Raw genomic sequence first — 12,536 nt, 5'->3', positions numbered from 1 at the left:
CTAACGATTGCATAGTTGGCTGTTGGGCATAAACTGTTTAAAGGTGCTGTGATAAGTTGACTTTGATGAAACTTATTTTTGCCTCTGCCTTAGGCTGAATATCCACAAAGAGAGGATTAAGGTAATTATTCTTATAATTTAGACAACCCCTTCCTTCTCTTTTGATCAGAGGAGAGAATTACTTTCAATGAGATGCTGTCCATTGCCTCCTTGTACTGCTGAAATTCATAGGCAATTGCTCAGCACTACACTCGGTATTGACTGCGTAATTACAGTGTAGGTAGTACAGAGAAAAATTAGTGAATTTTACCCCAGACGTAGAATTCTTCTGGCTTTCTCTCAGAATAAGTTTTTGATGTTTAATTTTGAGATTATCTGTAAGAAAAACCGAAAGTGTTTGGTATTTAATTTTGAGATTATCTATAAGAAAATCTAAAAATTACTTGGGAGAGATGACTACAGACCTGCTGGAAGCAAGGCGGGGTGAACGTGATGGCCTTGCCGGTGTCATGGGGGTGGAAATTGAGGGGGAGATTTTCCAGTCAAGAGTGGAAAGAAAAAGAACCAAGTGGGAAGGGGGAAGTGAGGGGGGCGGGTGGGGGGAGGAAGGGTGATTGGTGGGGTCACCTCTATGGTTTACCTTACAAGGGTACAAGTGAATCTTTCTAAAAGCAGAGTATGAACGTTTTAACTCAATAACTAAGAAAATGACATGAAGGTTATGTTAACCAGTTTGATGAGAGTATTTCAAAATGTATATGAAAACAGCACACTGTACCCCGTGATTGCATTAATGTACACAGTTATGCTATAAGAAATAAAAATAAAAAAAAGAACAAGCGTCTTTGTGAGCAAAGATGGGTCTAGGAAAGAAGTGGTTCTTTGAAGAGAAAAGGACTTGGCTTGCCCTGTCAGATACTATAGCTACGAAGTTTATTGCCCTGGCATCGGTTCATTCTGGGCATAACTGGGACCTTGGCCTGCAAAAACTTTTGTGCTTTGGCACAGTGCTTGTCTCATCCAGGGTCGCATGAGTGTTCAAGGTATTAACTACTTGACCTTTTTTTTTTTATTATTAAATCATAGCTGTGTACATTAATGCAGTCATGGGGTACAGTGTGCTGGTTTTATATACAATAACTTCTTGACCTTTTGATCTGTGCATGTTCCCTGTTGCACCTTGTCTCTCAAAAATCTCTCCTTCCAATACCAATAGACACTCAGATACACATCCAACCTAGAGGTATGTGTGCAAGTCACTGCCTATCCCACTAATAAACACATCCCTCGTGCATTCCCAGACATAGCTCTCTCCTGTTGACCCAGAACACCGAGAAGCATGATGTTTTCATTCCCCAGTGAGCAGGGGGTATTTGACTGACGTACTCACTATGCTTTAACTGGCCAACCACAGATATTACTTTCTTCCATCCTTCCATTCATTCATCCATTCAACAAGTGTTCATGGAGAGGTGATTGTGTCTGACTCTGTGTTAGTCTCTGAGTACAGTCCTTATCCAGAATGCCAGTTCCTGACCTCATGCTGCTTACTGTGTAACAGGGGAAAGCTTGCTGTCCAGAAAGGGAAACTGACACTACGTGTATAGATAAGCACATACAAATAAACATTTACAAACTCTGATCAGTGCTATGAAACAAAAAACTGACCAACTTCCTTCAGATTGAGATCAGGTATGGCCATTCTGAAGAAGTGGGACATTCTAACGAGGCTATTGTTTGTTCCTCTTTAAAATTCCTCTCTAGTTAATAAGAACAGATCATCTTCCACCCCAAGTACAGGAAGGCTTAAGCACATTCTGGCTCGGAGCTTCATATTTATTCTGTCTAATGCTTTAGAGAAGACAGGTTGAGATCCTCCAGGCCAAGAACTAAGGCATAAAAGGTTTCTGCAAATTCAGAAAGTGGATCCTGTGGTAACTAGGAACTGAATAAATGTGAGTGAGGAGTATGGAAATATTAAAAAAAAAGAAAAGTTTGAAAAAAGGAACCCATGATTTGAGAGAATCTGTCACTTAACTATGATGCTTAGCAAACCCCTGCAACGGAAGTTCAAATCTCTTAATTGGGAGGTTGGAGGGTGGGGAGGATGAAGTAGATATTTTTTCTGATAAAACAGGATGTCCTACAAGTCAACTCTAAAGTTATCATACACAGGGAAAATGGGATATCCTAGCTGAATATACTTTTATTTACAAAATAATTATAAAAAATGCATGAAATATTTTCTACATGTTGGCCCCCTCTTTACAAAATTTTGTAATAGGTATTTTGTAAATAAAGATACATTTAGCCACAATGTTCTATTTTCCCTATGTACTGTGATTTTAGGGGCAACTTGTAATACCAACTTCATCATCTGTTGAAATTCAAGCCAAGAATTTCTTTTAGGCCCTGTCTGCTCCTTGCCTTTCAGATTAATGGGTATTGATCACAAAGGAAATGGAAGTTATGAGTTTAAACTCTGCTGTAGTTTAAGAAGATTTGAAGGTATGGAATGTGTGAGGAAGGTCATCCCCTTCAAAATAAATGAATTAGATGTGCTGTTTGTTTCTATAGGAAAATGTACTCTTAAAAAAAAATAGCTTCAGTGCTTGATATAACAAGAAATGAGATTTGATTGTTCACATAAACAACAAGTTTGTTAACTTAAGACTTTCTGATGGCAAATGATTTTGAGTATGTGTTGTCCTATACCATTATCGGTTGTCTATGAGGGTGTCTGTCAGCACGCCCCCTAGGGAAGGCCTCAACTACAACTTGAACTTTCCCTTAGAATTGGAAACAATGTAGCCTAAACATTTGTACCCTCATATTATTTTGAAATAAAACAATAATGTGATAAAATGATAAAAAGTTATTGGTTGTATATTAGAAGAGTCAGAAAGCAAATCCGTAGAAAGATTCTTTTGTTTAATCAAACAGAATAAAAGTAAGAGCCTTTTGAAGGTATCTAACTTGAGGGCTGACAAATAAAATATGGATTTTTTTGGTCTCAGCCCTGAATTAGTGCAAAAGTGTCAATTGGTAGGAACCAAAAAAATGTGTGAAACTATGTTAAAACAATAGACAAACTATCTGTCTTCATCTCTGATGGTCTTCCATCCCTGCTAGGGATTTGGTAAGACAGGCTAGCAGTACATTGTCTAAAATGTGGCTTGCTCTGGAACTAATTGAACTCTGTTCAACTTGAACTTCAACCGCAGCCAGCTCTTACATAAGTATTTTACCTATAGGTGAAAGCAATTTTTTTTGAAAGCCAAACAAACCATAAAAAAGAAAAAGTATTCTTTAGGTTTTTTAATTTCATGGCTTATATCTCATTTTTAATTTTGTTTCCCAAATTGAACATTTAAAAAAATACCTCCAAGAGAATGGAAATAAAATGTATTTTCCTCCTGAGGAGGCTATACTTTAGATGAGGTTTTACCCGGACTGACATAACGTTAGAGATCTTGTTTTATAGACTCCTTTAGGTTCTAATCTGTGACATAGTCACTTGAACTTCAAGGTGTGGCACTAGAAATGCCCATTTTATGAAGTGCCCATGGTCCTTGATTGTCAAAGAAAGTCCAAGGGTGACAGACAATACTTCCTTTTAATTCCAAGTCAAATCTTTTAATCCTTACCAAAGGCTGGTCCTAAGGGAGGGAAGTTTTAACAATCACACTTATAGGGTATAGTGCACGCTCTCTGGGTAAAGATCACACTTATAACTTTGGCTCAGTCTTGTTCAAAAAACAAAGTATGTGGACAAAATATGTGTACCCCTTAATGTTCTGAAATAAAAAGTTAGTAATTTCTATATTTTAAAGATTTTTCCCTTGGCATTTCATAAGGGTTAGATCACTCTCTTCAGAATTCGGCAAAATGTGCTTTTGCATTGGACTTTTCTCTTGTTTTTCTGAGATGAGATTTGTACAAGATCAGAACCACTGTTTATAGATTTGCACAAACACATTCACTTTTAGAGAAGACTATCTGAGATTTCTATAGCTTCATGAAAGCTACATTTACCAGAAAGCATGCAGTTCTGTCCAGGTAATCACTAGATTGCTATGTGAAGGTTGGGGGGTGCTTGTTTTTCCTTTCCCCACCCCCAAATTTCTAAAAACTAATTGCTTTAACTTTTTAAAATATATCACCGCCTAACTATATATTTTATTCTTTTTAAATTTCAGAATATTACCAGGCTATACCCATTTTGGGTACATAATTTGCTTTTGTACATTTTAAGAGGTAGGAGGAGGGAGAAGGAGATGAGTAAATTCACACCTAACAGTTACACTCTCTGGGGTGAAGGGCACACTCAGAACTTTGACTTCAAAGGTTCTTGTTTGCTTTCAGAAGATTGGGGGAATCATTTCCTGTAGAGAGCTAGTATCAACCCTATGACCCTACTGTGTTAACTGTAGTCACATTTTGAGTTTGGGCAGATGCTTCCTTTTTCTCTTCCAATGTAATAATAGAAAAGCTTTCCTAGAACTGGTATTAAGAGTCACTATTGGGAGCATACCTTTTACACAATCCCTTCCTTAAAAACCTCTGTGCAACCACGGTGAAGCCCACCGCTCTTCCCTGGAATGGCAGTCACAGATTGAGGGCTGAAGTAGCAAATCCAGAAATCCAGGCACCGTCCGAAATGAGGTGCTGAGCTCAGCCAGAGCTTCACTCTTTCCCTTTCTTCTACTTCCGTCTCCCTGTCTCTTTCCATTCTTCCCTTCATTTCTCACTTTTTATCAACACCCTCAATAACTAACATTTATTAAGCACTGTTACATTCTAGGCAATGTGCCCAGTGCTCTAGTGAATTATTTTCCCTGTCTTATCAATGAGGATACCGAGACAGAAGCTTTGTAATGGCAGAGTATATGCATCACTGATCCCTGAATTATACTGTCTCACTCCTAAACTTTTCACTCCATCCTTTAAAAACAGAGGAACAAAAACATCCACATTTCAACAAAGTAATACCAGTCAAACTTTCCCGGAAACTAGTGGTATATTCAGTCTACACCACCCACGGCCCATCTTTGTGCCGCCAGGAAGCAGGTGCCGGAAATAGGAAGAACATTCTTCGCAATGTTTCTGATTTGATCTTACAGCCACTGATTTTAATTTTCTGTGTTATGTGGGGGTAATTTAACACCTCTGCAATTGCCAGAGGATTGATGATGATTTCTATGACATTTCAATGATTGAATACTTCCTTGTGAATCTTTGGCTTATTCTGTTCCCAAACATTGCAGAAATCACCTTTCCTGCTTAGGTTGAGCCTTTGCATAGTGATAAAGTGGAGAGTTGTGTCAATAACATGAAAAAACATAGAACAAGTGAAAGCTACGTGCCAGGGATTTACTAAGCCCTCAATATTTGCTTAGTTAAGCCTATGGTAAACCTACAAAATCGGGGTGGGGGAGGGAACATTATTGCCCATTTTACAGATGAGTGAACTGAGCCTTAGAAAGAGGCTTTTCAGTGTGTCAGTGAGAGGAGCAGACTGGAGAGTGATTATCTAACCACTCAGTTACTGGGGGATGGTCTAGCATGATGAGGGGAACATCAGCCTGTGTGATTTTGGGTAAATGAACTTCCTGAATGTCCCCTTTTCTTGTGCTATTAGAACTTACTGGAACTATGTGGTTTCCTAGTTATGTCAACAGATGTCACTGCCAAGATCACCTCTAATAGAGCGAACTTCTCTCTTTCATCACTCAGTAGCTCACACAGGCTTATTCATGGCTTTGACATGAATAGGTAAAAGTACACATATCATGAGGCTTCTAGGATGCACAAGAACACAGGCTTTATTAACCTGTAGGTCTATGAGATGTAAAATTAGTAAGAAAATCTGCATTCAGTTTGGGGTATCTCTTTTATGGGAAATGGGAATAGGTACTGGAGAGAAGGACTATCATTAAGTCAGGGCTGAAAATGGAGGAAGGGCGAGATACGTCTACCCCTCTTCTCTTTCCTACACACAAACAGACATTCCTAATCAACACCCTAACTGCTTTTTTCAAGGGCCTGCCATCAATCTACTAGTGATGGCACAAAAAAAAGAAACTGATTTGCCATATTTAACCTAGCAGAGATGTGCACAGGATTGATTGTAGAGACCCTAAGGGACAGTGTTTTGCAAACCTGTGAAGGTATAAGGTCCTCTTTGCCTAGGTGAATATGGAAGGTCTATGAAGATCTTCAATCAAAATATTACAGATGAGTGAACTGAGCCTTAGAAAGAGGCTTTTCAGTGTGTCAGTGAGAGGAGCAGACTGGAGAGTGCTTTGGAAGGCAAACTTTGTGCCAGCAGAATCTGAAAGGGGCATAAAAGATAGTGATTATGATCATTAAATATGTAACTATAAAAGTAATCTCACCTAGGACAGAGGATCCTGCAAAGCATATTCACGTATAAAAATGATACTTCTTATAAGTGTCCAGAATCTATCCCACCTAATCAATGCCTTTTATGTGACGTGCTCACATTTGCTATTTGAGAAGCAGCAGTTCACAAACCAAAGGGGCCAGGAATCGATCACATTTAGACCAAACTGTGACAGTTAAGTCTGAAGATTTTCAGCTGTTATGAAGGAGCTAAATCTTCTAATATCCAAAATAGAATTTTGAGAGCTAACTAGAAAGTAAATGATTGCAAAAAAGGATGAATGAAATAAGGGTGAAAATAATTAAAACCTAAATTTTACTTTATTCAGTAAGTACCTTACGATATTTAAACATACACAAAAATGAATATTTGGAAAATGGATTAATTAAAAAACTATGGTATAGATATTTAATATATATCTTGGAGGCATATTTTCCTGAAGAGTTGAACATTTATTAATTATATTTACTTTATCTTTTGTTTTTGATGCATGCGTGTTTTAATAATTCTCATTTGTATAAAGTAGAATATTTATCTTAAATTATACTTATACAAGTTGAGTTCCTGTTTACCTTCTATACTGTTTATTTCCTTATTAAATGCAGTGCAGTGCACAATGGACCTTAAAACAAGAGAGAAGAGAAAGCTCAATTTTAGTCTCAGTTTGTACCGGCCTTGACTATTTCAGAGAATCAAGCTTACTCTGCTATTCTGTGGCACTATGCTTTGTAAGAGCTGAACCTTTCCTCCAAAGGCTTAACTGACTTCCAGGGATTTGTGGAGAACCTCAGAAAAACACAACTTTCTAATTAGTAAATATTTGTGATTTAGGGAATCAAAAAACATCTTTCAGAATAAAAAGCCATTCTATGATTCGATAACCTCTGTAAGGCTTAGAGGGAGAATATATTGAAACTTTGGTTGCTGGAAAAAGAAAAGTAAGTATTTAAGATTAACACAGGCCTATGAGTTGGTGTGTGGCTGGATGATGAAATACTTTGTCCTTAACATGTCACCATTCTTCCTTCCTTATAATCCTGTACTTAATTTCATTAACATGAATACCAAATACAGAGTAGTACAGCATTTTCTTTCCCTTGAATCTTAGCTCTTAATTTTAATTGATAATGCAGTAGAAAAAAGTTTTCATATATTTGGCTTTTAAAACATTTAGTATGGTAACTATGGAATGTTTTTCCTATGATAAATGAAATACTTAAAGATAAAAATGCAATGAATATTCCTCTCAGCTTTTTGTATCAAAGCCCTTGAAGAAAGAGAAGAAGAGAGAGGGAGAGAAGGAAGAAGGGAGTGAGAAAGGGGAAGAAAAGAAGGAAGGAGAGAGAGGGAGAAAAGACAGGAGAAGAGAAAGAAAGAGGAAACTGATGGCTGGTAAATAAGTGACACATTTTCTCACAGTCACACCCACAGATCAAATGTGATGTTATGGGCATGTTACTCTTGAAGTTCCACCTAGAAGTTTAGACGTCCCCAAGGCAACAGAGCCAAACACAAATGGAAAGCCTTAACAATGTAGGTTATCTGGGATATCCCTCTTAGTGTTGTGTTTATTTTCAGAAATGCTTCAAAAAATAGAGACCACGTTTTCTCTTAGTTAAAAAAAAAAAAAAAAAAAAACAACTTAAGTTTATTGCAAATATTTCATTCTAAACCAAATGCATCACCTTTCTCTAAGAGACTGACCTTTTGCAAATGACAAGAGGAAATATTGTGCTTTCCTATCCAATTTTATTTTTTTTTTGAGACGGAGCCTCAAGCTGTCCCCCTGGGTAGAGTGCCATGGCATCACACTCACAGCAACCTCCAACTCCTGGGCTCAAGCAAGTCTCCTGCCTCCACCTCCCAAGTAGCTGGGACTACAGGCGCCTGCCACAATGCCTGGCCATTTTTTGGTTGCAGCCATCATTGTTGTTTGGTGGGCCTGGGCTGGGGATTCGAACCTGCCACCTTAGGTGTATGTGGCTGGCACCTTAGCCACTTGAGCCACAGACGCCGAGCCCCTACCCAATATTTTTTTCCCACCACAAAAATATTCTGATTATGCCAGTAAGGATGCAGTGTAAATTATTATATACAGTATCTATTTTTTTTATTTCAAAATATTAAGGGGATAAAAATGTTTTAGGTTACATGGATCACTGTCCTAATGCTTGAGTCCTGGCCAAAGGTGTGCCCATTCCCCAAATAGTGTTCATAGTACCTGTTAGGTAGGTTTTTGCTCCTCCCTTTCTCCTCCCTCCCCTTGGTTGATTTCCATGAGTTTTGCTTCCCTCTGTGCACATGTGTGCTCATTGTTAGTTACAATTTAATATTGAATACATATAGTGCTTGTTTTTCCAATCTGAGACACTTCACTTAGGAGATTGATCTCCAGCTCCATTCATCTTTTTTCATGGCTGAATAGTACTCCATGGTATTCGTACACCACATTTTATTACTCTACCCATGACTTGATTGGCACTTGAGTTGATTCCACATCTTTGCAATTATGAATTATGCAGCAATAAATATTTCAGTACAGGTGTCTTTTTGGTGAAAAGTATTTTTTTCCCCGTGGGTAAATACCCAACAGTGGGATTGCTGGATTGAATGGTAGATGTACTTTTAGTTCTTTGAGGAATCTCCATACTGTTCTCCAAAGAGGTTATACGAATTTGCAGGTTCCACAACAGTGTATGAGTATTCTTTTCTCTTTACATCCATGCCAGCATCTATTGTTTTTGGACCTTTTCTAACTAGGGTACAGTAATATCTCATTATGGTTTTAATTTTCATTTCCCTGATGATCAGTGACATTGAAAAATTTTTTCATGTTTATTGGACATTCATCTCTCTTCTTTTCAAAAGCTTCTGTTTGTGTTTATTTGCCCATTTTTTAATAGGGTTGTTTGATTTTTCTTGCTGATTTGCTTCAGTTCTTTGTAAATTATGGTTATTAGCTCTTTATTAAATTTGTAGGTTGTAATATTTTCTTCCATTCTGTAGGTTGTTTATTTATTCTGTTGTTAGCTGTACAGAAGCTTTTTAGTTTAATAAAATCTTATTTATTAATTTTTGTTGTTGCTATGATTGCATTGGGGTCTTAATTATAAATTCTTTGCCTAGGCTGATGTCTATAAAAGTTTCACTTACATTTTTCTCTAGAATTCTTATGGTTTTATTCCTAAATCTAAATCTTTTACATATCTTGAATTAATTTTTATAAGTGTTAAGAGACAGAGCTCCTGTTTTATTCTTCTGCATGTGGCTATCCAGTTTTCCCAGCACCATTTATTGAATAGGGCTTCTTTCCCTCAGTGTATGCTGTTATCTGCTTTGTCAAAGCTCAAATCAGGGGCCCTCAAACTTTTAAAACAGGGGACCAGTTCACTGTTCCTCAGACCATTAGAGGGCCGGACTGCAGGCCCCGGGATGAGTTGGATGCTAAGCAGGACAGCAGCAGTGGCAAAAACACCTGGTGGGCCAGATAAATATCCTTGGCCGGTCCGCATGTGGCCCGCAGGCCATAGTTTGAGAACACATGGCTCAGATGATTGTAGGTCTATATTTCTATGACTGGATTCTTTTCTGTTTTGTTGGTTTATATATCTATTTTTGTACCAGTACCATGCTGTTTTAGTTACTATAGCCTTGTAGGGTAGTTTGAAGTCTGGTAATATGATGTCTCCAGATTTTTTATTTTTGCTTAAGATGACTTTGGCTATTTTGGCTCTTTTGTGATTCCAAACAAAGCATAGAATTATTTTTTCTAGATCTAGGAAGTATGACTTTGGTAATTTGATGAAGATTGCATTGAATTTGTAAATCACTTCTGATTTACAGAGTGAACATTTTAATAATGTTTATTCTGTCTATCCTTGAGCATGCTATGTTTTTCCATTTGCTTATATCTTCTGTGATTTCCTTCCTTAGAGTTTCATAGTTCTCCCTGTGGAGATCTTTCTCATCCTTAGTTAAGTATATTCCTAGGTATTTTATTTTCATTGTTGCTATAGTGAGTGGTATTGACTCTTTAAATTTCTTCTCAGATAGCATCAACTTTTATCATTTATGGGCCCAAGAAAAATTGTAGCCTTTTGATAATTAATACAGCTTAGAACATGTTATCAATACTGATATTGCCTAGAAAATAGGTTTTTATAGTCAAATAAATTTTGCAAGTACTTTACTTATTAGAAAATTCTCATCACAAATGTTATGAAAGGCCCTGAGATGTTTAATAATTTTTTTAAAAAACAACTCTTTGTTTCAGTTATCATCCCCAGATTTATTCAATCAAGACTCTTCCTTCAATAACACCTACTAACATGAAACAGATTAGAATTCCTTGGAACACATGTAGAGAATCTTTCCAAATATGGCAGAGAATGGTTTATATTTCTGTTGAGTGGTTCAAAGACAAACACTGAAACTTTTAGTAGACACATATTTGTCTTATTGTTTTAGGAAAAGTACACATCTCATTCATGATTTTATGGATATTTCTCAGGATGAAGCTAAGTTAATTTATATAAAAATGTATAGATTCAAAAATATATAAAGTGAATAATAGTAGAGATAGTATATAAGTATGATAAAATCACAAAAGTGATAATAAATGTCTGATAGTTGGAAAATGCTTGTCTAGTCTATACATAGAAATTCAATACCATATGCTTAAAGAGGTGCAGTAATATGGATATATATGTATATGTATATGTATATATATATTATATATGGGAAACATGGGGAAGGTGGGGTGGTTATTCAGCTGTTTGGTTCTGCCTTAAAGTAATTTTGTGCAATGAGAGAAGAAACCTGTTCTAGACCTCAGTTTCCTTGTCTATAAATAGGGAGAGTTGATTGGAGCACATCTGTGGTTGACTTAAGCTCAACAACTTTGATGTGAATGGAAGGGTTATAGCAGTTGTCTGATCTGATTACCCTCTTCAGATACTCTAAGACTCAGGGAATGCTGTTTTATTTCTTCACAATGGGAGAACTGTAACCTATATCTCTGTCTTTATCAGGAAAACAGTGGCCAAAGGTTGCACTGACCACACCTTAGCATGATTAGGTTGTCACACTGATCTTGGATGGCAACTGATGCAGAACCCTTCATGCTATACCATTCATTGTTTGGGATTCATGGTTCTCCCCTCTCTTCTTTATGTTCTTTTCTCTAAAGGGCTGAACCAGATTTCTAATTTTTTTTTTTTAGATAGAGTCTCATTCTAGGATTGAGTGCTGTGGTGTCGTCATAGCTCACAACAGCCTCAAACTCTTGTACTCAAGTGATCCTCTTGCCTCAGCCTTCCAAGTAGCTGGGACTATAGGCACCCATCACAACTTCTGGCTAGTTTTTAGTAGAGACAGGGTCTGGTTCTTGCTCATGCTGGTCTTGAACTCCTGAGTTTAAGCAATTTGTTGGTTTCAGCCTCCCAGAGTGCTAGGATTACAGGTATGCACACTCCCCCACCCCTGTCACTGGGCCCAGATTCCTGAATTTAAGCCAGCTTTATGTGATTGGAATACTATGGGCAGTTCCAATGAATTCCCTAAGTGCTCACTGGCCCAAAGATTAGACTATTTGGAGAGCAAGGCTTACTTTTCATCCACCATCCCCATTTTTTTGTTTGTTTTGGAAAAGTCACATTCATATAATATAATTTTTAGTCTTCTAATTTAGTCTTGTTTTAAGTTTTCAACAATTATGACTCCTTTTTGTAGATCATTCTCTTGTGTTTTTTGTTTTATTTTGGTTTTTGTTTGTTTGTTTAATGGCCCTTGATTGTATTAAAAATGGGATATATAACCTATTATATTTTCTGGCTACTTATTGTTGGAACAATAATTTAATGTAATGATTATGTGCATAAACTCTACTAGGCTCTGTCATTTACTAGCTGTGTGACGTTACACGAATTATTTAACCTATCTGTACCTTAGGATTTTTTTTAATTTAAAAAATTAGGATAATATAAACTTCTTGGCTGGGTGTGGTGGCTCATGCCTATAATCATAGAACTTTGGGAGGCCAAGTTGGGAGGATTGTTGAGCCCAGGAGTTTGAGGTTGCAGTGAGCTATGATGATACCACTGCATTGTAGCCTGGGTAGCAAGACCTTGTC

This window comes from Otolemur garnettii, unplaced genomic scaffold (assembly GCF_000181295.1).
Source record: "Otolemur garnettii isolate 467f Iridium unplaced genomic scaffold, OtoGar3 scaffold00063, whole genome shotgun sequence".
Lineage (NCBI taxonomy): Eukaryota > Metazoa > Chordata > Mammalia > Primates > Galagidae > Otolemur > Otolemur garnettii.
The sequence above is the reverse complement of the archived record's forward strand: the minus strand, read 5'-3'. Positions refer to the sequence as shown.